The 25398-nt window shown below is 35.5% G+C and overlaps 1 protein-coding gene across 14 annotated transcripts in view; it reads right to left on the reverse strand.

Annotated features, from left to right (window-relative positions):
* PAM (peptidylglycine alpha-amidating monooxygenase) overlaps window positions 1–25398 on the reverse strand; it is a 282583-nt gene that overhangs the window by 240920 nt on the left and 16265 nt on the right. For 13 of the 14 annotated variants that reach the window (XM_027100526.1, XM_027100525.1, XM_027100527.1 and 10 more), the window contains one exon: window positions 212–319. The exons of the other annotated variant lie outside the window; for it this stretch is intronic. The gene's annotated coding sequence lies outside the window, so the exon portion shown is untranslated. Of the gene's footprint in view, window positions 1–211; window positions 320–25398 lie in introns of those variants that run through there. 14 annotated transcript variants of the gene reach the window in all.

Below are 25398 nucleotides of genomic sequence, written 5' to 3' on the forward strand. Positions count from 1 at the left end.
CTCCAAGAACCAACACAGCCCCCTGCCTCCCACTGACGTTCCTGACCTTCAACTGAGGAAGGGAAGGCATCGTGGCATAGGTTATTAGAGCACAGCATTGAGTCTAAATCCCAGCTCTGCCACCTCTAATCCCTGTGATCTTGGGCAAGCTACTTAAACTCCCTGATCATCACTTCTCTCAACTATAAAACTAAGGAAAGAATAATCATACCTCTGAAGGTTGTTCAGAGCACTCCTGTGAGCCAGGCACAGTTTGAGGTATCAGGAATACAGTGTGGAGTAAACCATACAAGGCCACTGATCTCAAGGAGCTTGCATTCTGGGTTGGGAGATAAAATAATAAACAATTAAATGAATAACATAATTTTATACGTATGGGAAAAGGCTCTGAAGAAACACATCATAGGATGACAAGATAAAAAACTGACTAGATGGAAGAATGACAGAGTTGTCAGAGAGAAACCTCAGTCTCAGTAGAAATGGCATTTGAACAAGGAGAAGGAGCAAGATGCACAAAATAAAAGGATAGAGCCTTCCAGGCATAGCGATCAGCAAGAACAAAGGTCCCAAGACAGAAATGAGCTCAGGATGTTCAAGGAACATGAGGAAGCCCAGTGTAACTGAAGGACAGTGAACAGTGAGCAGTAAGGGTAGACACCTACTAGACAGTTAACTGGAGTCAAGTAATAAGGTAATTCATGAACGGAGCTTGGGGTACAGAGCTGGAAATATAAATGTGGGAGTAACTTAACACAATTTTCTGCAAAGCACCCATCACAGTGCCTGAACATTATGATTATGGATAACCAATCTCTCCATTCCCACTTTTCCAAATAAGTAAATTGATATTTGCATTAGGGAGACTGTCAGCAAAATAGAAAAAAAGAAGGAAGACAGGTAGCATTGGATTCGCTCAGGGAAAACAAAGACGTTTTATGTTGAGTGCCAACTTCTACAAAATAGTAGGAGCTTCCTGCTGTTCTGAGTTGAGCAGGATTCTGAGGCCAGCTATGGCCTGTGTAACAATGTGTCTCATTACTTGCAAAATATATAAATGTAACAGATTTCCAAGGCTTTGGAATTGGCAGTTCTTGTTCACTATAGGTTTTAAAATTTTTTAATTTTGGTAATTATTTCTCAGAATAATAATGTGAATTAGATACCATCACTATCCCTATTTTATAGTTAAGAAATTTGAGGCTCAGAGAGAATAACTTATTTGCCCAAAGTGACCAGCCTTCCAATAGTTAAAACTGAGAACCAAATTTGGGTGTCTCTAACTCCTAAGACCATATTCCTACCTACTGTCATATACATGTGTAATTTTGCTAAATACGCTCCTTATTTGCATTCCCCCAACTGCACTTTAAGGGTCCTCCCAATGGGGCCTGGCTCCAGGATGGAATATCTTGTACCGTCATCACTCTAGCTCTGGCATGTTCTTTGGTTTCTAAATTCTCACGTCTCATTCGGAAGGAAAGCATCCAGGCACAATTCTTTCCTGTATTGATGTTGGTGGAAAACATCTTATTCGTTAAAATGCCAAACCCTATTTGATTTAGTGATTCGGTCATCTTATAAGCAAGCTGACAATTTTAGCAATGTCAGAATGCCAAATTATTTTAGCAATCACCTACCTATTATTCATCACCTATCCTATTTTTCAGCTGACAGGCGTCTCATCTAGCTGTATTTAAAAACACACACATAGGGACTTCCCTGGTGACACACTGGTTAAGAATCCACCTGCCAATGCAGGGGACATGGGTTCGATCCCTGGTCCGGGAAGATCCCACATGCTGTGGAGCAACTAAGCCCGTGCGCCACAACTACTGAGCCTGCTCTCTAGAGCCCACGAGCCACAACTACTGAGCCCGCGTGCTGCAACAACTGGAGGCTGCGCGCCTAGAGCCTGTGCTCTGCAACGAGAAGCCACCGCAATGAGAAGCCCGCGCACCACAACAAAGAGTAGCCCCCGCTCGTCACAACTAGAGAAAGTCCGCGCGCAGCAATGAAGACCCAATGCAGCCAAATAATAATAATAATAATTAATTAATTAATTAAAAAACACATACCTACACTAGCAAATTAAGTTAGTGCCACTGTTGTTATTGTTACCTCACCCACACAACAACATATTCATATACTTTGACTAAAGAATAGGAATTTTTTGGAGCTTAGTCCTAAGGAATAGGAATTTTATTATAACAGGATTCCAAGGCAATAAGAAGTAAAAACTCTTGTACAGCTTACAGACTTACCACGACATAGGCAGAAAAGCCAAAATATATTTAACCCTGAATTGCTTTGTCCTTTCCCTCCACCCCATGCTTTCTTTCCCTCCCATCTATTTTCTACGAGAGGGCCTCATAACAGGAGAATAGCATGCCATATACTACCTTGATTTGATTCCAGCAAACTAACCAGAATTTGAATTTTTATTAGCAAGAGCCATAGGCAAGAGCAATAATACACTATATCTATCACAGTGTTTAGTTTTATTCATGAACCCATGCTGGGTTAAGAAAAAAAGAAGAAAAGCTAACTTGAAAGCATTATTGAAAGATGGTTAACTCTCTAGCCACAAATGAGAATCACAAGCTACTTTGATGTGTGAGAATTTTTAGTGCCTAAATTTAAAGAAAGGACATCTATGATACAAGTTTAACCATTTAAAAAATTCCAATAATATATTTCTTTTGCATCTCGAAAAACCAGTAATTACCTAAGGGAATAAATAAATTAGAACTCAGCCTCAGAAATTAAGCCTTAAATGCAAAGCATACGAACAATGTTCCTCCCTCATCATATGGTTCAGTGGCAAAATGCCAGCTCTAATATGTTCAGTACGGGAAATATAACTCTTCATATTGTCATTTTCTCACAGTCATCACTCCACAAGGACTTTAGGCATTAACCAAACTGCATACACATCTTCACCTCAAAAATTCAACTAAGTATAAATCAGAGCATTACTCAATGTATAAACTATGTGGCACATGACTGCAAAGACTGTGATTGCACAAAAACTTGTGCCAATACTTGATTTGAAACTAACCTTGACAATGACCTAAAATCGCTAACCTTCGAACCCTAACCAATCTGTCACTTATATAGTGCATGCCATGGTCTACCTTCACACGACATTTGAGAATTATTATTCGGTATGTATAATTCTTAAAGGTTGTATGAAAATAGGCCATGGAATATACTGTGTAAGTTTCAAAAGAAAATGGAAATTACTAAGGAGAAAAGTGAGTGGATTAAAATGTGTGATTTTTCATAACAATGGTCCAAAGATATGGGAAAGGTGGAAAGTTGACACCACGTACTTCGTGTGGCTTTTAACTTATAAATTTATTACATCTGATATTATTTATTAAAATACTTGTATTTACCAATCTGAATACATTTAAACAGTCTTCAAACCTAAATGCTGGAACATCACAATTTTCTCTTCTCTCTCTTACCAAACTGACATGTCTCCATCAATAACTACTTGGAAAAATATTCAAGGCAATCTCAAAAAGAATTACTGTGCTTCATTATGCAAAACAAAAACGCAGCTTTTAAAAAGTACTCTGTCTGACATTCAGTTCTGTATGCTGCTACAGCAGGTCAAAAGCCATTAGCCACCTACTGAAAATTCATACTAGGAAATAATATGTCCTTCAAAATTATTTCACATACAGTAATCTCAAAGTAAAATGGGTGAGGTTATATTCTAAATGTTTAAAAATGTGATGCCTCAAAAAGAAATATACTCACCATGTCAGAAATTAATGTGAACATAGATTTAATAATGGTCATATAATTTAGAACACTCACCTTAGATAAACAAAGTACTGTGTCTGCTATGAGAGAAATGACTACATAAAATAACCAACAACCTCAACACTGTATGGTTATTATACTCTCCTTTTCCAATAAAAGTAACAGACTCAATATGATTCCTCGGACACTTAGGATATTCTCACTATTCAACAGTCTTCTGGGGACTGACCCAACAGTCCTCTTGTATCTTTAAGACATTCTACAAATCTATTTGGGCAGAAGAAGCAAAACAGGAGCCCCTGTCCTACTGGACATTAAAAAGAATTCACAAGTCTATGTTATTTAACATTTTGAAACTTGGCACTGAAGTCTATGGTTTTCTATGGTTTTTCTGCTAATAGATTCTATTAGCAATTATTAGCTAATTGGCCACTTGGCACTTTGTACAACCAGGTACGGAGCTAAGTGCTTGACACATCTTAATGCATTTAATCCTCATAACAACTTTATGATGTAGATAATATCCTATTGCCATCTTACAAGTAAGGAAACCAAGGCACCAAGAGGTTAAGTAATTTGCTCATAGTTATACAGATAGCAGGTGGCTACTTCTCAATGAGGGAGACATAGTTTATAGAATGTGAGGTCCCAAATAGGATGAGGAAACCAAGGGAAAGAAACTGAAAAAGGCAAAAGTACAAGGGGAGTCAATGATAGGATGGAGAAATGCTTTCTCTTTCACTATTTTCTGTAATCTTAGCTGGCTGACTATGGTGCTTAATAAACAAAAATAAAAAGGTAACTTAATCGTAACCCAGTTTTCAAGAGCAAAGGTGACTCCTACTTAAAACCTAGGAAGCTCAAATTTTCTTGCCTTACTTAAAAGATGGATTTCTGCTGTGTGGAACTGCAAACACCCAATCTCACTGCCCAAGCTCTGAGATAACATCTGGTGGATAAATACACATTTTGGTGCCATGTCAGATTTATATTCACAGGCTGTAGGGGCAGAGATGGGTCTATAAGAGCCCTAGACTATTCACCTATAAACCTGGTTCCTAACATGGATCCAGGGCAACCCCTGATGACTGATCTCCTGAAGGGTCAGTGGGGTAACAGACAATTAGTTCTAGAGGTTCCACCTCTCATGGACTTCAGCCAACCTAAACCTATTTATAGAAATCTTGAACTGGCTCCCCAATATAGTGCCACTGTCTCTTCCAGGGGCCCTATTCCAAAATCTATCATCAGATCACAGGAGTTTTTTGTTGACACCATTGGGTATTTGGATTTTGTTTGATTATGTAATAAAAAGACATTTCTCCCTTAAAAACAATACTGCAGGCCTCTAAATCTCCAAGTATAAATTAAACAAAATAACTCCTGGTTAATAAAATATGAATTCAAACAAAATGCTTCTGTTGAAATGGAGTATCTAAAATATTTCTGGAAAAAATTCACTAATCCCACTGATAATAAGGTTGGAAAAGATTCCCTTTTCCACACCCAACCCAAAGGAAATTGAATCCCTGCTTTAACTGGAGACTGTTGCTATTTGTCTTATGGGTAAAGGCCAAATTATGCGTATTTTTGGGACTTCGGTCAAGAATCAAGGTCAGTCACCAGATTTTCTCCCGTATCAACAACATAGCGGCAGCATGAATACAGATGTTCCTTATCCCTTTCACCATGATTTTTCAAACTCAGTTTTCCCTCTCAGAGCAGCTAAGATTTCTTCGTTTGTCAAAAGGATAGCCATTAAGAAAATTACTTAGCTAATAAACAAGGAAATTAGCTAGCAGGCCTGATACAAAACAGATAGTAGCAACACTAACAGTAATTTGTACACACAAAGTAAGGCAGCAAGAGTGGCTCTGATAAGCACTCTGAAACTGCAAGTGGTACTCAAAAAACTGAGTGTCACTAGTACTAGGGGTCAGACAGCAGTTGTAAACTTTTCTCCTTGTCTCACTTGGTTCCCCCAAAAATCTCAATTAGTTCTGAGTTTTATCAAAGTATGTGAAGAGAAAGAAAGCAGCAGAAAGAAAGCAGCAGAAAAGAGGAAACAGGGAAAGTATCTGGGCAGGATAACTCTTCTCCCTCTCCAACCACTTTTCTGTATCTTCTTTTGTCAATGTTTGAAGGAACCAGCTAAACACTTGTTTAATTTTGAGAAAAGCTACATAACCTAAATAAACAACACAATGGAAATAGGACTTGTGAACCCCATGAAGGATGGTGCCAGATTTTGAAGCACATGATTATCAAGCAAAATGATAAGGGCAGAATGTTTATATTTACATTTTACGTGATCAATAGATATGTATTTTTAAAGCTAACAATCTTTAATTTTTTTTTTTTTTTGCTTTTAACTTGTATACAATTGGGTTTCTATCCCCTACAGTAACTGATTATGGAATAAACAGTTGAAGAGTAAAAAAATATTATACACTCAATTTTTGGGTGGGGAAATTGTAAATTTTACTAAATTTCATATTTCATCAAAATGTCTTCAGTTCTCTACAAAAATTAAACTTTTCCTAAAAGTCTACATTGATATCTTCTCTCTGATTTTAAAACAGGAAGCTTCCCTGATTTAATCACTTCTTACAAAATGCTTGAAATGCTTTATTCAACCCTGGGTTGAATAATTCCTCCCTTCAGTTGGTCAGAAATGTATCTAAATCAATAAGAATCTACTTCTGCCAATTCATTCCAGGAAAACATTCATTTCCACCTGCCCAAATCACACCTCCGCTCCAGGCTGACCCTTCCTGACCTTCACTGAGATGATGTCTTGCCTCCCCCTCTCACCTCCATGTTACCCGGTCATCATAGGGCTGCATGACCCTCAATACACCAGAAATAGAAGAAAACCAGTAACAGTAATTCATGTTTAAATGATCATTTAAATTAGCTTTACAAAATAGAGTCTCAAGTGGTAACTGGCCAAGGATAAATAAACCACTTCATGTACATTCTGAATATGGGGAGATATATATATATATATATATATATATGTATAGCTGATTCACTTTGTTACAAAGCAGAAACTAACACACCATTGTAAAGCAATTATACTCCAATAAAGATGCTTAAAAAAAAAGGAAACCAAAAAATAAATAAAATTAAAAAATAAATAAAAATGGGGAAAAAAATTCAAAAGTATTAAATAAGTAATGAATTTTAGTTAAAGTTCCCCTAGAGATCAGTGAGTATATGAATATTTTTAATGAATTTTAAAAAAGAAAGAAATGGGTCTTTAAATTGTTAAGGCAGAAATTCTCAGGTAAATATAATACAACACATTCAATATGTTTCACATATTGCTGAATTTTTAAGTTTTAAGTTCAAAATGTAAAAATTATCGGCTCTAACTCTAATCACTTTACAAAATTGATAAATTAATTTTGTATATAAATCTAGGATAAAAGTGTTCCTATAATTACTTAATTCATCTAATATTTTCAAAATTCTTTTAAAATCTTTTACTAGTTCAGTTTTTTAAATGAGGAAGGATATTACTATATTACTTAAATAAAATGAGCTTTAAAATAAAACCACTACTTATGTACTTAATATATTGAAGTATATTAATATATATGTATATAACATACTTAAAATACTGCACTAACCAACTTTTTAAAAGATTTTCCAATAGTTTCACAATTTTTTAAATTTCCATTTACAAAAAGCTTTTGATTTAAGCATTAAAATCAGAAACACCTAGACACTTCATATATATTTAAATATGTATCTATGTGTTTTTTCTAGGAATTTTAAAAGCAAACAAGCAGGTGTTCTAGAAAAAATTCACAAGTTCAGGTAAGTTATCTTAAATAATTTTAAGAGGAAGAAAGGAAAAATAGATCTAAGACATTATTTTAGTGTAGAAAGAAAAAAATGTATGTATTCTGTTCCTATGAGGACCAAGACTCCTAACCGACCATGATGCCAAAGGGGAGATTTTTTTTTAGAGAAAAAAAAAATTATCTCCATGTTACTTGATTAAAGCTAAACTCGACTTGGCAGAACTCTTATCTGCTACTGGAGACTTTTGTGTTACCTTTTTTTATCTAAGATGGCTAAAGAAAGCATATTTCCTACTCACAATCAAACTATCAGCCAGTATGAGATTACCATAAGCCTCAAAAACTGTGAACCTGTATTCTGATTTGCACGAAGAATGAACCAATGGTAATTACGTGCTACAAATTCTTCACTTGACAAAATTATGGTTTGTAGAGCTCCTTTAGATAGGGAGCACCTCAAGTGTATTTAAAAGAGATTTCAAATTACTAAATTTGCCATAAAATTATGTTAGTATACTGCCCCCTTCCAACTCTTCATAATGCCAGTCAATGGCAAATGGGTGACCATGTATCATATTGTTTTTGAAAGCTTATGCAAGCCAAGAGATCTTAATAATCAATTGTTTGGTAAACAGATAAAAAGGCTTGTGCATTTGTCAGGTGTCTTTTATACAAATACATTCATTTCCTGGAACCTGGTAAATTCTTGAAAGTAACCTTATAGTCTCTTCACATGCCTTTTATCACTATTGAATTGGAGAGTAATTTATGACAATAAAGATTTCATTTACCTTTAATGTTTTTCTCAATGATTTTGGCATTACTTGTGCCACCTCCCATATGTTTTAACATAAACACAGACCCACATATATACACACATCAATGTTAACTTTGATATATCTGAAGTGAATTTCCTAAATTCCATAATACTATGTATAAATATAAACTATAACTCCAAAACAGCAAATGGTTGTAATCTTCATTCATGGAAAAAAGGGCCAGAGAGTTGCTCAAATACTTTGCTGTAAGAAATACTCGATAATCAATTTCTTATTATCTTCCTTATTAGGATGGGGAAAACTTCTCTCAATGTTTGCATATTGCTCAGTAAAAATGTCAACTGCTGCTGAGTTTCAGCAATACTTGGTTTAATGGAGCACACCCAAATGGAAGTGTTCACTACAGCTACACTTTCCTTCGAGAGAAACGCCTAGCATATCCTAGATAAAACCCTAGAGACAAGTTATCTGGTTACGGATCATAAAACTGAATGCTTTACAACTAATTGACAGGGTAAGTTTTTCTCACCTGAGGTTGGAGGAAGGTAATTTACCTTATCTATCTTGTATTCAGAAACAAACCCCAAATAGAGTTAAGTAGTCTATCTCAAAGGTTTCTGTTGGTTTTTTTGTTTGTTTGTTTTTTTCCTTGGTAATACTTGGCAAAATGTTGAAAACAGAAAAATCCACTGGGGAAAAAGCAGTTGCAAAAGAAACTACATACAGCCAGGTTAATGTCTTTAACACATAAATACATCTCACAAATAGAAAAAAGGAACACATCAGATTAACCATGACATGAAGAAATACATATGCTAAAAAATCATATACAAATGCTCACCACCAATGCAAATTAAAATAAATGATTACAGTTCTCCACTTCTCAAATTGGTGTTAACAAAAGCCCTAATTCTGGGATGGGCAATGGGTGTTCTGATACAGACCACTAGAAAAGTATAAACCTGCACAGTCTTTCTGTGCAGGACAACTTGACACACATATATCAAACGCCTTTGAAAATGTTCATATCTTTTTACTTAATTTTTATCCTAGAGATTTATTCTTAAAAAATAAAGAGATAGGGAAAAGATTAATCTCAATGTTCATATCTTTTTACTTAATTTTTATCCTAGAGATTTATTCTTAAAAAATAGAGATAGGGAAAAGATTAATCTAAAAGTATTTTCATCATAGTGTCATTTATAATAGCAAAAAAAGAAGAATATTCTAAAATCCTAGTAATAGAGGATTGGTGCAGGCATAAAATCAAAGGAAATACAGCTACTTAGAAGGCAGCTGTGAAAGAATATTTAGGGATATGAGCAAATGTTACTATTTAATGCTCAGTGAAAAAATATGCAGGTTATAAAATAGAATAATCATTACAATCCTAATTTTATGTCTCCCAGTTTTGTGTCTCTGTTTGTTAATGTGTGTGCACATATGCATGGACAGAACAGTAGAACTGCTGACACACAAACAAATGGTATCAGTGCCTATCTCTGTGTGGTAAAATAATGGGTAATTTTTTTTTTTTTGGCTGCACCACATGGCTTGTGGAACCTCAGTTCCCCGACCAGGGATTGAACCCGGGCCACAGCAGCGAAAGCCCAGAATCCTAACCACTGGACCACCAGGGAACTCCCAATAATGGGTAATTTTTAAAATACGACAGAGCTTTTTTTTGCATTAGCCAATATTCCATAATGAACAGATATAATTCAAGAAACAATGGGGGGAAAACATAGTTACTCACAAAAATAAAACTGTATAACCTCTTTTACAAGTGATACTCAGTTTCTGATAACTAGAATAACACTGTTCAGAATAATGAAAATAATGTTCCTATAAGAGGCTTAAAATAGACTCTGTCCACAGAAATGAAGAGAGTGGCATCACTTCTCCGCCTGGCAAAAGCAGCCAACTGAAACAGCGTTAGGTAACCTAATACCACACTGTTTAGATAGGTTTTCCACACCACCACTTGGATTCCAGGATAAGAGTCAAATTATCCTCATAAGAACCAGAGGGTTAGATGAAGAAGCTACTGTCTGGGACTTCCCTGGCGGTCCAGTGGTTAAGACTCCATGCTTCCAACGCAGGGGGGCGTGTGTTCAATCCCTGGTCAAGGCACTAAGATCCCACATGCCACGGGGGTGCAGCCGAAAAGATAAAAAAATAAATAAATAAAAATAAAATATTAAAAAAAAAGAAGCTACTGTCTTAGTAAAATAAGCATGAAGATGGCCATGAGATCCACCATGATCTTTGTACAGCTATAAAACGGGGATAATAGCACTAGCTATCCTAGAGGCAGTCTTTCGGGCAAATAACTGCTCATTTCTTGAGATCACATCAATATTGCTTTTATATCAACAACAAAAATTCGTGGCATATTTTATAATAACTAAGATACATTAGTTCCCATAATCTAGTATATCTATACTACATTTTTGATTGCCTGTATTTTAAAGGTTATATTTGCTACCTGTTCACTGAGCTTATAAGCTTACCGAGTTACAGTTAAGCTGATTATTTTGCACATGATGCTATAACTATAATTTCCTGAATAAACAAATATCAATCAACAAATATTTATTGAGCATCTTCCATGCTCCAAGAGTTATGTCAAGTACTGAAAGACAATATTTTTAAATATGAGCAAATCATTCCCCAGATCACATACAAGATAAGGAAAATGTGTTTTTCCCAAATTTAGTCTAATGATGACTACTGAATATTTATGAATATGAGTAGTTAGCTAACCCTTATATTTGTCTCATTAGTTTGTTCTCTAACTGGAAGCATTTTATTACTTTATATTACCATTTTAGTAAGCTTTGTTTTCTTTAGTGCAGTAAAATATACATAACATAAATGTACCTTTTTAACCATTTTTAGGTGTACAGTTCAGTTGAATTAAATACATTCACACTGTCATGCAACCATCACCACCACCCATCTTCAGAACTTTTTCATCTTCTAAAACTAAAACTCTGTACCCATTAAACAACTTTCCCCATCCTCCACCCCCACCCACCCACCCTTGGCAACCACCATTTTATTTTCTATCTTTATGAAGTTGACCACTCCAGGTACCTCGTGTAAGCGGGATCATGCAATATTTGTCCTTTTGTGTCTGGCTTATTTCGCTTAGCACAATGTCTTCAAGATTCATCCATGTTGTAGCATGTGTCAGAATTTCATTCCTTCTTAATACTTAGTAATAGTTCACTGTCTGTATATACCACACTTTGTTTATCCATTCAACCGTGGATGGACATTTGGGTTATTTACACCTTTTGGCTTTTGTGAATATCGCTGCTATGAAAATTGGTGTACAAATACCCATTCAAGTACTTGCTTCCAAATTGTTTGAGAATATACCCAGAAGTATAGAAGTGGAATTGCTAGATAAGTTTTGCTTTTAAAAGTACCAACTTTCAATAAACGTGTTTCTTGAGTTTTTAAAAATCAATATCATCAAATTCAGTCTCTAGACTGAATTTTTAGCAGCAAAACAGCTGTTTTATTTCATTGTATGCTTCAAAGGCCCAAGTTAAAAATAAAAATACTTTTCATACCTATGACTTGAAGGTGAATCTCCCAATAATTCCAGTGTTAGCCAACTTCCCTCTAGCAAAGCGCATCGCCCTTCAGTAATGTCGTCTATAAATATTCTTCCTGTTTCCCCACACCTTCTAGCCTCTGCCCCTGAGTGTCAACCATCAGGGCACTTAACCACCAAACCATTATGTTCTTGTAGCTGATATGTTCCCCTCCAGCTATTCACACATTCTTATCTCACACATCCTGATTAACACATACTTGTTTTAATAATGCCACCACAATGCTCTCAAGTTTTCTGTTAAAAGTTACTTAATTGGAAGAATTCCAGCCAAATGAAATAAAACAAAGCTGTATGTTTCAGATAAAATTATGAGCCTCTCTCAACACAATATCTGATTTCATACCATCATAAAAACCAGACGTAACACAGCCCATAATGCAGATATTATCATCTGTTACTCAGTCGTGTTACAAAAGAATTCCACCTTATTTTTTAAAATTCATATGAAGGATTCCACTCACACTAATATATGAGTAGTTTTTTAAAAGTATGTAAATATCAATAAGGCATTTCATTGCTGTTGTGAGTAGAGAAATCATCTATAGATGCAAAGCCACCATTTTTGAATCCCTAACTGTGAATTACTGACCACTTGAAAAGAGAAATGTAGTTCCTATCAAAAAGAAAAAGTTATTATGCCTTGCATGCAATCCATAACTTTATGACACCAGTGGCATGATGAAGTTATTAAAGTTTTTCTGACAAAGTAAAGACCATAATAACTCACTGCCACCTTCATCAAAGCTAGTGAGTTATGGAGTATATGAAGGGTAATTACCCTTTAAGTAAAGTATGTGGGCGGTTTCTTATTATAAATTTTTATCTTTAATACATAAATTTCCACATTTTGTTAACAATTTAGGCTGAATTATGTGATTAAATTATAAAAGAAAATTACTTCGTATCTGTTCATTTCTCATCTAAGACATCAAACATATGATTTCTGTTACTAGGGTCCAGTGATTTGTTTGAAGTCAATCAGAGCTGTGGAAGTACAAATTAACTGAAATAGGACTTACCTCAAGTATTTTTTTTTAATTTTTTATTTTATAGTGGAGTATAGCTGATTAACAATGTTGTGATAGTTTCAGGTGCACAGCAAACCCTCAAGTATTTTTATAGTGAGAAAGAGCAAAAGATTTTTCACAGATGTGATATAATTTTAGTTCTTAAACCAAAAGTTAATGTATCTATTTTGCCTACTGCCAATGATGATAGTAGCAACTATCTATATATAGTTATATATATATATATATCTATATATAGTTGAAATGTCTATATATATGTATCATTTAATAAATCCTGATTTATGCACTTACTATACATGCTAAATCATGACTTAGAGAATTCCAATTTCTTAGGTGGGGAGCTACAAATAGATACTGGAAATACCCAGTATTTAAGAGAATACCCAATATTAATATTTATCTATGTAAAGCCCGACATTTGCATTCATTCACTAAGGGACCCACACCTCTAAAATTGCTACTGGCCCCCATCCATATCATGAAATATGGATTTCCTTGATGAGAGTTGCACAACAGTTTCCTTCCAGGAGAAAAGCTGATTGGGGTCTTGTCAGAGCTGATGTTAGACACTTGTACCATAAAGTGGCATATTTTCAATATCTTTTTCTGACCGTAGGAAGTTTGTCCCAAATGTGGACCATTCCCAGAACACAAAAACTCCAAGTAGCACAGGAGAGTGTTAGATATATTTAGAACCTGCCTGGACATATGCCCAAGTTACAAGAGTTCTGTGGATCTGACAGGGCCTAGACATGGTAACCTGAATTACATCTATCCCTCTGCTGCCAGTTCCCAACCCCTATTGAAATAGGTTGAAAAATGTGGATTGTACCACTACTTTGAGGAGGATAAGAAAAATGTTAAAGATGAAGCATTTCTCCTTGGCCTTTACACCAGCATAATGATTTCTAAACTAAGGGAAGATTTTAAATGAAATTCAGATCATTATAATTCAAGAGTGGTGAGGAACAGCCTTAATTTACAAATCTCAGATGCTGCCAGAGGCACTGCCTTCTTCTCATTGTACTGTAAGGGTCAAATGTATCCTGTGGGAATTACCATTGTTATTACTAATTATAATCACACGTTGCTTGGTAGCTTTCCTTTATATAATTTTTGACACAGAAACTGTTACGATATATTCTTAACCTTTACACTATGCATCAAAAGAGTAATAATTTACTTATTCCTGTTCAGAGTAAATTATTGACTTGCTACTGACTATGCTCAGAATGAGGATTAATGAAACACGATTTAAAATCGTAAAGAATTTGGAGCCCAGTTCCTCCTAACCCTCAACTTTAAGCCAAAAATCCAGAACGTGTCTAAATTAAAACGTACATTTTAATTTCTATGTGTTTAGAAACTTCTATATGTTTTTGGTACATATCTACATTTTCTCCATAAATGATTCAGAATTTAATTCCTAGAAATCTGCTGGTTTGTAATCTTTCCCTTCCATGTTCAGAAGTTCATAAAGCTGACAAAAATAACATAAGAAAGACTCAGAAACTATCAATAGCAACAATTTAGAAAATAAGACTAAGTAGAGACTGAGAAAAATTGTTTCCAATATTAATAAGAGCTTACATTTACAGATTACTAACTAAATGCTAACCACTTTTCAAAGTACTTTTACAGGTATTTACTCATTCAATGCTTACAAAAAACCCTGTAACATGGGTAATATCAAGTTAGCCATTTTGTAGATGAGGAAACCAAAGCACATGGAGTTTAAGTAACGTGTCCCAAGTCAGACCTCCTCTAAGTGAATGGAACTCAGCTGGCTCCAGAACCAACAGGCTTAATCATGACACAAAAACTCCCTCCTTTAACAGTTGCAGTGAGAGATTTATTCTTGTTTTTTCCAGTTCAATTCTTTCTCTGAAAATGAATGTTTGGTGTACACCTGACACAAGAATGTAAAGTAAGTTTATAAAATGTAACTTTTCTTTTATTATAATTTTGCTAACGTATTCTACAGATTCTATTAATTACTACAAATAACTTCATATAAATGATCCAAATATAAGAGATTATAGACTCTGAAATTCATCACCTTTGGCTCAATCTGAAATGAAGTGGACATGTTTAAAAATAAATTATTTAGTGCATATATAACCATTAGAATGAATGGTTTTAACATGTAAGTACCATAGTGAGAATTCCCAATGCCATACCCCCATCTCCATTTGCTTTCAAAGTTCTAGAACCAAATTTTCAACTAGGCAAGACATCTCCTGAATGCTTCAGGGCACCTCATGTTCAATACTTTTATCACTTCCCCAAGCTTACACTTTCTAAAGATATTCCTGCCTTATTTAATAACATGGCTTAATCCACTCAGAAAGAAACGTATACTTTCTTTGACCAAGTTCTCTCCTTCAACCTCAATTCAATCATTCAATCACAAAATTCCACCAATTCTGTGTCTGAAATATCTCCTGATCTATCACCTCCCTTCATTCCTCTATTCACTGCTCTGGTTCTTAGCCCCATCTTCCCACACCCACGATCCTATAAAGATAGCAGCTTCTAACAGGTTGCCTTATCCTCTGGTTTGTTCCTTAAGTTCCCCACATATCTAGCAGAATTATCTTTTAAAACACAATTTTTTAGAAGCTTTTAACAGTTTCCAGTTGTTTATCACAAAGGTTTCAAACTTTAAAGTACGTTAGGGCTTGTTAAAACAAACACAGATTGCTGGGGGGATATCTCCAACTTTCCAATTCAACAGGACTGGGAGGGGGCCCAAGAATCGGCATTTCCTACAAGTTCCTAAGTGGTGCTACTGCTACTGAGCCAGAGAACACACTTTAGCTTCTCAACTGATGTTGTGCATTAAAATTACTTGGGGAAGTTGTATAAAATACCCTGCCACACCCCAAACCAATTATCAATACATACAGGCACAGGTTTGGTTTTTTCTTTTCAATCCTCCAGGTAATTCTGGTTTGCAGACAGTATTATATACTCGAAATTTGCTAAGAGGGTAGGTAAGTGTTCTCACCACACATGAAAAATGGTAACCAAATGTGGTGACGGATATGCTCATTAACTTGACTGTGGTAATGATTTCACAACGTATACATACAGGAAAACATCAAGTTATAGACCTTAAACATACAATTTTTATTTGTCAATTATACCTCAATAAAGCTGAAATAAAGCCAAATTTAACCAGGTGTCTTCTATTTTCATTTTCTAAATCTGGCAGGCCTACCCACATTTTCAATTCAAACTGGGCCCTACAAAATGTGTAACCAATCCTGATCATGACAACAGATTTAAATATTCATTTCATAAGGCAAATGGATGAACTGAGTAATAAATGTCATCGGCTAAGATTATACTGAATGAAAAACTTTCTTGCTTTTTATTTGAGCATCATCCTTCCCTGCCCTCACACCCCCCACACAAACACACCCTGATGTACAACTTTCCTGCCAAGTCTCCATCTGCGAGGTGTAAAAATGGTACTGCCAACTAGGAAATAAAAACTTGGAAATGGAGACCCATTAGAGTTTCAGATACAACCAAACATTATGATGAGAATAACAGAAAGAAAGAAAACTTAAAAAAGAAACATTTTTCACAAGAGCACAATTTCTTAAAAATAAGAGTTAAGTGGAAAAAAGAAGAGTTAAGTGGAAAAAAGAAGCCATGTTGCCTGTGCCAATATCACCAGTAAAATATAAAATTAGAGACAGAGAGCAAGCGCTGGGAATACAGAACTTAATTGATTCTGCCTTTTCTCCTACCTGAAATTTAAAAACCTAATATTGACTTCGGAAATATTTCTAAACCCTGTGATGCTATTTTCATTTTTAAATATTATGTGTGAAAGGTTTGCATCCACTTCTCAATAAATATAGATGTTTTTCCTTCAAGTGTCTTGCTAAAATAAGGGCTGGATTTTTTTTCTTTCTTCTTTATAGCTTTCAATCATATATATTATTTGGGTCTACTTCAAACTCGTTGTGCAATAAAGGATTTCAAAATCTTCTCTCCTTCCTCAGGGGGAATAAAGAACGGTAAAACAAACAAGGCAAATGACTTTATATAATATCCTTTCATTTCAGATCCTGGTTCCTTGCTACGAACTTCATGCCAGAGGTTCTGCTTTACTGTGCTTCAGATATGGACAAGATGAAAGAAGCTCTTACATCCATAAGGAGCAAGTTCACCTTTGGTATAAATATTGGAGAACAGTGAAGAATGATTTAATCTTTGAAGAAAATATAATGTGCTCTGAAAGTGTTCAGGTTTGAAATTCTCCAAATGTTTAGCTCTCAAGAATGTCAATTTCACAAGCAAGCTATAACAGCAATCTGTCCTTCATCAGTTCAATGCTTAAGGCTTAAAGCAAGTATACTAGAGCAGACTAGGTAGCAGACAAGAGCATGGACATGGGCAACAGACTGCATGGCTTCAGAGCCCAGCTCAGCCACTTATGAACTCTATGACCTTGAGCAAGTTTCTTAGACTCTTGGTACCTCGTCCACATAAGGTGGATGATAATAACAGCGTCTATTTAATACAGTTGTTGTAAGCATTAAAAGGTTCAGTTCGTAGAACAATGCCTAGTCCACCAAAGCACCACAAAAGTATTGTTATTACATTAGTATTAAAAACATTTCTGGGGGCTTCCCTGGTGGCGCAGTGGTTGAGAGTCTGCCTGCCAATGCAGGGGACACAGGTTCATGCCCTGGTCCGGGAAGATCCCACATGCCGCGGAGCGGCTGGGCCCATGAGCCATGGCCGCTGAGCCTGCGCGTACGGAGCCTGTGCTCCGCAACGGGAGAGGCCACAACAATGAGAGGCCCGCGTATCACCAAAAAAAAAAAAAAAAAAAAAAAAAAACATTTCTGGGTTCAATCTATGAATGCAAGACCCACTATATAATAGCTACCCATCTCACTTATTTTTCCTGGCATACATAATGGAGACCAAGATTTTAAAGAAAACCGTTATTTTGTCTTTTATTTCCTATCAAGAGTCGGTGCTTGCAGAAAGCTAAAACTATTTTACAAATACCTGGTTGAGAGGCTTCGTAATGTACGGGGTGGGGGGTGCCCAAGACATGGATTAAAGTCCTGGTTCACAGTTAAGCTGTGACTGTACTTTAGCATTTACTGCTTTTCTCATCTGTAAAATGAGAAGGGACCCATTGAATTTCTAATATTTCTTGCACACCTAGAATTCTGATTTTGTAACCTTTAACATTAATGTCAAACTTGTCAAAAAGGAATTTGGTGAACTCCTACTTTATAAGTATAAAAGGGCCTTCCCGGGGCAGTTTTTCTTGAAATTTTCATTCCCTACACTCTCATACTACAAAATTTACCATCCTATGCTGTACATACTTCCCACCCCTCCAAAGCCAGACAGTAAAATAATTCCAATGTTAAACGGCCAGAAAAACAAGAATGAAGAATTAGCAAAAGTGTCCATTACTAGCAGAGCCTGGCAGAAAAATTAATAATACCTATTAGTGTGGTATGCAATGTTTTTATGCATATTAATGAATATTACAGCATCCTAAATTCACATTTTTGGAGCTGGTAAAGACCTCAGAGTGGTGTTTCTCAATCTGGGCAAGTTTACCCCCCAGGAGACATGTGGTAATGTCTGAAGTCATTTTTGGCTATCACAACTAGGTGAGTGCACTGGCACCAAATGAGTAGAAGCCAGAGAAGCTGCTAAACATCCTCCACTGCAAAGGACAGACCCCACAACAAAGAATTCCCTAATTCAAAATGTTTAAAGTGCTGATGTTGAGAATGAAGCACTGTACCACATTCTACTCAACTTTCAAACATCCCATGAGCCACACAGATGATAAACTTGTTTATGATTACCTAAGCCTAGAATCTAATTCCATTTTGCATACAAACACAGAGAATTTTTTGCACGGTTTTAAAACTTCTATGTTTAGAAATGAAATTGTGTAAATCAAGAGAAGATGGTTATTTTGTTTGATTTGGAACTTCTCCAAGAGTTGCTCATCATTCTGGAAAAACAACCAACACCACCACCATTCGCAGTATTTGAGTGGCCAATGCGACAAAAATCAATCGGCATTCGTAGCCTTCACATACACTGTTATTCTACATATAGGCACAAGCTTCTGAATAATTCATTATGTCTTCCCATGTAATCATAACTAAACATTTACATATTAGAACACATATTTTATTGTAAAGTACTTGATTTGTATTGCTCTTTTATGTTAGAGATTTTATATATAAATATTTTTTTAACTATGCATGTAGGCAGGTTATATTATATATGAATTTCATTTCATGGTAGTAAAGAGGGTACTACAAAACATATGCTATAAAGAAGAGGCAATGGGGGCTTCCCTGGTGGCGCAGTGGTTGAGAACCCGCCTGCTGATGCAGGGGACACGGGTTCGTGCCCCGGTCCGGGAAGATCCCACGTGCCGCGGAGCGGCTGGGCCCGTGAGCCGTGGCCGCTGAGCCTGCGCGTCCGGAGCCTGTGCTCCGCAATGGGAGAGGCCACAACAGTGGGAGGCCTGCGTACCGCAAAAAAAAAAAAAAAAAAAAAAGAAGAGGCAATGGATCCAATAGAGTGGGGAATCTTTGCTTTACAGATTACTTCATTCAATTCCTTCACTTTATGTTAGTCAAGCTGGAGGCCCAGAGAGGAGCCCAGGGTCTTCTGATGGCAGGTTCAGGGGGTTTCCACAACAGGTCATTCTCTTCTATCCTGATCTTAGATCCATGCTGTCAATACATCTGAGTTCTAGGGACTGCTCCATTCAAGTTCACACAAAATATTCCCTCCAAACACACAAACCTGACCTGTACAGCATCAGTACATAAAATATTACCATGGGAACCATGACAAGGGCAAACTGAGGAAATTGTCATCGCCAACCCATAGGAAAGCTAAGCTTCATTCATTGGGTTGTTTGTCTATGCCATTTTCCATGTAAAAACAAAATGAAGAAAAATGAGAATGACTCATTTCAGAGGTTTCTAATTTGGCAAGATTAAATTACCACAGGTCTAGAATTTCCTCTGGAACAAAATGCCACAGACCAGGCTTTTGAAGGAAACAAAAACAACAATCTACTTGAGCAGTCCCATAACTCACTGTATCCATTCATATGGGGTCCGGTTTTCATTGCACTCTAAATGCCTGGGAGACCAAATGCCTGTTTTGATTACTCTGACTCCTTAATATGATTTTTGGTAATATAACAATCTCCTTCCTGAAACCTTAATTTTCCCTCTTGTTTACTTGTGATGCAAACACTAATTGAGTGTTTCTTGTTTAAAACACTGTACAGAATGCTCTAGGGAATTATAAAGTAGAGGACAAACTGTCTGCCTTTGACAACGTTACCACCTAAAAAAGGAGACAACAAATATAAACATATAAACACAAGTAGAGGGTAAAATCAAGGAGATGTCAGAAGAGCAATATGCAAGTATTAAAGGGGAAGACAAATCAAATCTTAAAAAACAACAACAAAACCCATGTGGGAAGCTGAGTAGCTGAAAGGCAATCCTCCCAAGTCTTCTTTTTAATTTTCTGTGATACAGGTTCTCTCCTTTGAACTTGTTCTATCTAGTGGGGGGTCCAAGAGGTACTCCTGGATACTTCATCACATCTTCTTGTGTAATTGTAACTAAGCATTTACATAATGAAATATTATTTTGTTATAAACTCCTTGATTTGTATTGCTCTTCTATATTACAGTGGGGTATATATATATGTTTAAATATATATATATTTATATTTCTATTAAGTATTATGTATATGTATATATATTTAAGCAGATACCCAGTCTGCTTACCCCAAGATGGCATGATGCCGTTCAAATGTTAAGTCACAATTAATACAGTTCTGCCTGCAGAATAAATGACTGCAGGTCTTTCAAGGTCAGATAAAAATTTGGCAGATGACCTTGCATTTACAGCACCACAGAAGAAATAAACAGAACCATCCCATATTAATCTCTAATCTAGTAAAACAGCTTTTCTCCTTCTCTTTTATTTTCATCTCTAAAAATGGAGAAAGATAACTTCAATGACCTCTATTTTGTAGGGGAAATAAGAGGTTAAACCAACATCCTCTCCATTTCTCAGAGAAAATTAAAGAGACCTCCACATGGTAAACAGGGCCCTGGGAATGAACAGCAACACCCTTGTTCCTCACATATTCAAATATAAATCTCTTACCTCTCAGCTGAAAACCTATCTTCCTAACGTGCATTTTACCCACAGATTTCTTCTGGGAAGAAAAAGCCAAATCTGGGCTAATTTTTAAATTTGCTAGTAGAATCAAATTTCTCACCCTTACTCACACACTTAAGTCAGTATTTTCAGAAACCCTCACTTAAAGACTTGATTTTTGTCCAACTAACGTTTTATTCATTCAACTAAAATTTACAGAACATTTGCTATGTTCCAGGCACTGTTCTAAAAATCCGAGCCCAATGAAGCTTCGATTCTAGTAGGAACAAGCAATAAAGGGAAAAATTTTTAAGTAAATTATATAATATGTTAGACAATAACAAGTTCTATGGGGGGAAAATGAGAGCAGGGTAAAGGGATCAAGAATTAGAAGTGAAGATTTACTAATTTAAATAGAGTAGTCAAGGTAGGTCTCTGAAAAAGTAACTTGAACAGTCTCCAATTTATACAAAATTCCCTTTCTCTCTAGATTAATAAGTCAGTTAACATGTTGCTTCATTTTTTCCATTTTCATATTACTATTTTTATTGTTACATTTCGATTTTGAAAAAGATCCATTTCAATTAGGTTGATGCTCCACGTAAAGAAAAAGACTTTACAATATAAGCAACCCTTCGCGCTTCCCCCACAAAATTTTCTACATACCCACAAAAACAAAATAGAAAATATGAGGGAGGAAGAGGGAAACAGTGCCCATACACAAAATTTTTTAAATAAATAAACAAATAAAGCAAACGAACAAATATAACCCTCATAAGAAATGTGTGGGATACAAAGAAAAACAGCAAAATTTTTGCTGAGAACTATAAATGCAGTTATGCACCAAGGGGAAATACATATTGTTACCCAGTATGAGAAGACTAGATACTGTAAAAATGTTATTTCTCCCAAAAATTATTGCTAAGTTTAACGCAGCTCCATTAAAAATATCAAGGTAGGGGCTTCCCTGGTGGCGCAGTGGTTGGGAGTCCGCCTGCCGATGCAGGGGACACGGGTTCGTGCCCCGGTCCGGGAAGATCCCACATGCCGCGGAGTGGCTGGGCCTGTGAGCCATGGCCGCTGGGCCTGCGCGTCCGGAGCCTGTGCTCCGCAACGGGAGAGGCCACAGCAGTGAGAGGCCCACATACCGCAAAAAAAAAAAAAAAAAATCAAGGTAGACTAGAACAATACAAATGTAGCTGAACTGTGGTTCTTAAACATGGACACATATAAGACTCCATCACGGAGTTTTCTCGGAATACACATGCCTGTGTCCCACCTTAGACTTACCTGTAATTTGCAAAGACTACGTATATTTTGCCAAAGCTTCCCAGATAATTCTGATACACAACACTAGTTAAGAATAAATGATCAGGAATACTAAATGTAAGGAAAGTTAACTAAAAGAAAAAGGATAGGAAGTATAACTTAGCAGTCATTACAACCCATGTTCAAGCTACAAAAATAACATCAATGCAGTAGTTGAAGAATAGACAGATACATCAATGCAGAAGAATAAACTTATAAACTTTCCAGGAAGGCTCTATATTCACATATGATAAAAGTCACAGACCAATGGGGAAGAAACAGGCTGTTGTCTAAATTGTTTTAAGAAAAGTGGGGAGGGGATCAAACTTCAATTATACCTCCCACTACAAAGACCTATGCACACACACACAGACTCACACAACCAGGTGTATGAAAAACTAAGTGGGATGGAGGGTCAAAGATACAGGCCTTAAAGAAATGACTGAAAAAGAAAAAAATAAGAAGATTAGGTCATTTTTACCAGATCACTTAAAAGGAAGGAAAAGGGGCAACAGACAAGGGCCCACAAATTAGATTAGAATACAAATGGTGAGTAAACAGATGAGAGATTACAAAACAGTAAGCAGAGTATGATTCTATTCTATATTATCAACTCACCGATTTGTAAGGATATATACTCATATGTTAACAGTAATTGACTCTGATTTTCTTCCCTCTTAGTTTATGTTCAGTTTCTTAATGTCATGCAATGAATTTGTATCACATTTTAATTTTTTTAAATGGTAATTTTTTCAAAGCTATTTAATTTGTTCACTGATTTTTTTTTCATATAATGGCAATTTTGGCACATAATACGGGAAGCTTAAACTCTTCACGAGTTTTTAAGTGTTTTGTTCATCTTAAAAAGTGTTTTCTGCTAATTATTGCTTTGCTATTTCTTATTAATTTTCAGCCTGATGAAAATTCCTGCTCTAACAGATCATAATTTTTTTAAGCTGGAATAACTAAATGTCCAACCACAACAGTAAGTTATGACAACTGAGTATTCAATGAAAAGGACATATTGGGGCAAACCAAATTTCTACAATAGAGGATAACTGAGTTTCACACAGAGAGGACCTGGTAAATAGCTGTTCAATAAATGAGCCAGACTAGGACTGTTGACCAGCTTAAGAGTCCTACCATAAGAGATTAGCAGGAACAACCTGAAAGTCCAACAACAGAATTCTTGCAGCATTTTTTTTCTACAAAATGTATGCATGCTTTTTAAGATAAATCCAAAGCTACAAAACAGAAAGGACATTTACCATCTGATCAGATTACAGACTAGATTTAAAACATTTCTATTTGACCCAGAATTAGCAAGATATTTTTAAAAAGGAAAAAGCGTTTGCAAGAAGTTCTAAGTGACATTATGTTAAGTGAAATAAGCCAGTTACCAAAAGACAAATACTGTCTGATTCCATTTATATGAGGTATCTAAAGTAGTCAAATTCATACAAACATAAAATAGAATAGTAGTTACCAGGGGCAGTGGGAGGAGGAAGTGGGAAGTTGTTGTCTACTGGGTAAGAATTTCAGTTTCGCAAGATTAAAAAGTTTGGGAGATCCGTTGTATAATCACTACTGAACTATACACTTAAAAAAGGTTAAGATGGTAAGCTTTGTGACGTGTTTTTTTACTACAACTAAAAGTAGATACAAATTCTTAAAGTAAAATAAAATGCTTCATATTACACCAAATTACCAATACTAGAGACCAGAGCATGGTGTCATATTGACAGCCTTGTTTTAAATTTTTTTTTCAGGCCAAATTCCATTCAACTAAATTATTTAGAGTCTCATAAAAGTGGCATTTAAATCAGCAGGGAATAAATAATTATTCAATTAATGATGCTGAACTGACTTGTAAAATCTATGTAAAATATATACATTTAGAAATTTATAACTTACATAAAATTTAATCTCAGAATTAAAGATGTGAAATTATAAAATGTGAAATAAAATGACTAGACTAAAAATATAGGTAAAGAATATCTAACCTTTGATTGAGAATATTTTTATAAAAATAAAAATGAAAATAAATGTATTGAATTGAACTTACCTTCAATAACTGAAATAACTGAAATAATTACCTTCAATAACTGAAATACATAAAAATGAAAGATCTTATCTTTTTAAAAAAAAAAACTCAAAAAACCCACCACTACAAAACCAGAAGGCAAAAAGCAGAAAAAAAATAATCTGCAAAATACCTGGCAATGGGTTGATAACCTTAATATACAAATATTGTGTCAATATATAAAGAACAAATAATAGATATAAATGTAGAATTCACAAAAGAACAAATAAAAAATTTTTAAATGGCCAATGAGCACATGAAAAACTCTATAACCTCAACAGTAATTATAGAAATAATAAGAGCAAAAGCTACAGACTACTTCTCTGTGTTACACATTATACATCCAGTCTTTCATTTCATCTCCTGCAAATGTTCGAGGTACAAAGAAAAAATTTCCCCTATTTTCCAGTTGAGAAAACTGAGTCAAAAATAGGTCACATTCCAGTCTCACTTCAGAGTTACTGTGTTAATCACCACACCAAAACGCCTCCATAAACAAAAGGGAAAAAAAGATCCCCTCTCTACTCTATCAAACGGCATCTAGGGCAGGCCTCCATAAAAGGTTCTCAAGTCAAATGCCCTGCTGTTGTTTTTATTCAGCCTTCAAGCTAAGAATGAATGGTTTTCACATTTTTCAATTGTTGGGAAAAAATTAAAAGAAGAATAATATTTTGTGACACATGAAAATTGTATGAAGTTTAAATTTCAACGTCCATAAATAAAGTTTTATGTATTGTCTATGGCTGCTTTCGTGCTGTAATCACAGGGCTAAGTAG

This window comes from Aethalodelphis obliquidens, unplaced genomic scaffold (genome assembly GCF_003676395.1).
Source record: "Aethalodelphis obliquidens isolate GAN/ISIS:26980383/991018 unplaced genomic scaffold, ASM367639v1 scaffold4, whole genome shotgun sequence".
Taxonomy (NCBI): Eukaryota; Metazoa; Chordata; class Mammalia; order Artiodactyla; family Delphinidae; genus Aethalodelphis; species Aethalodelphis obliquidens.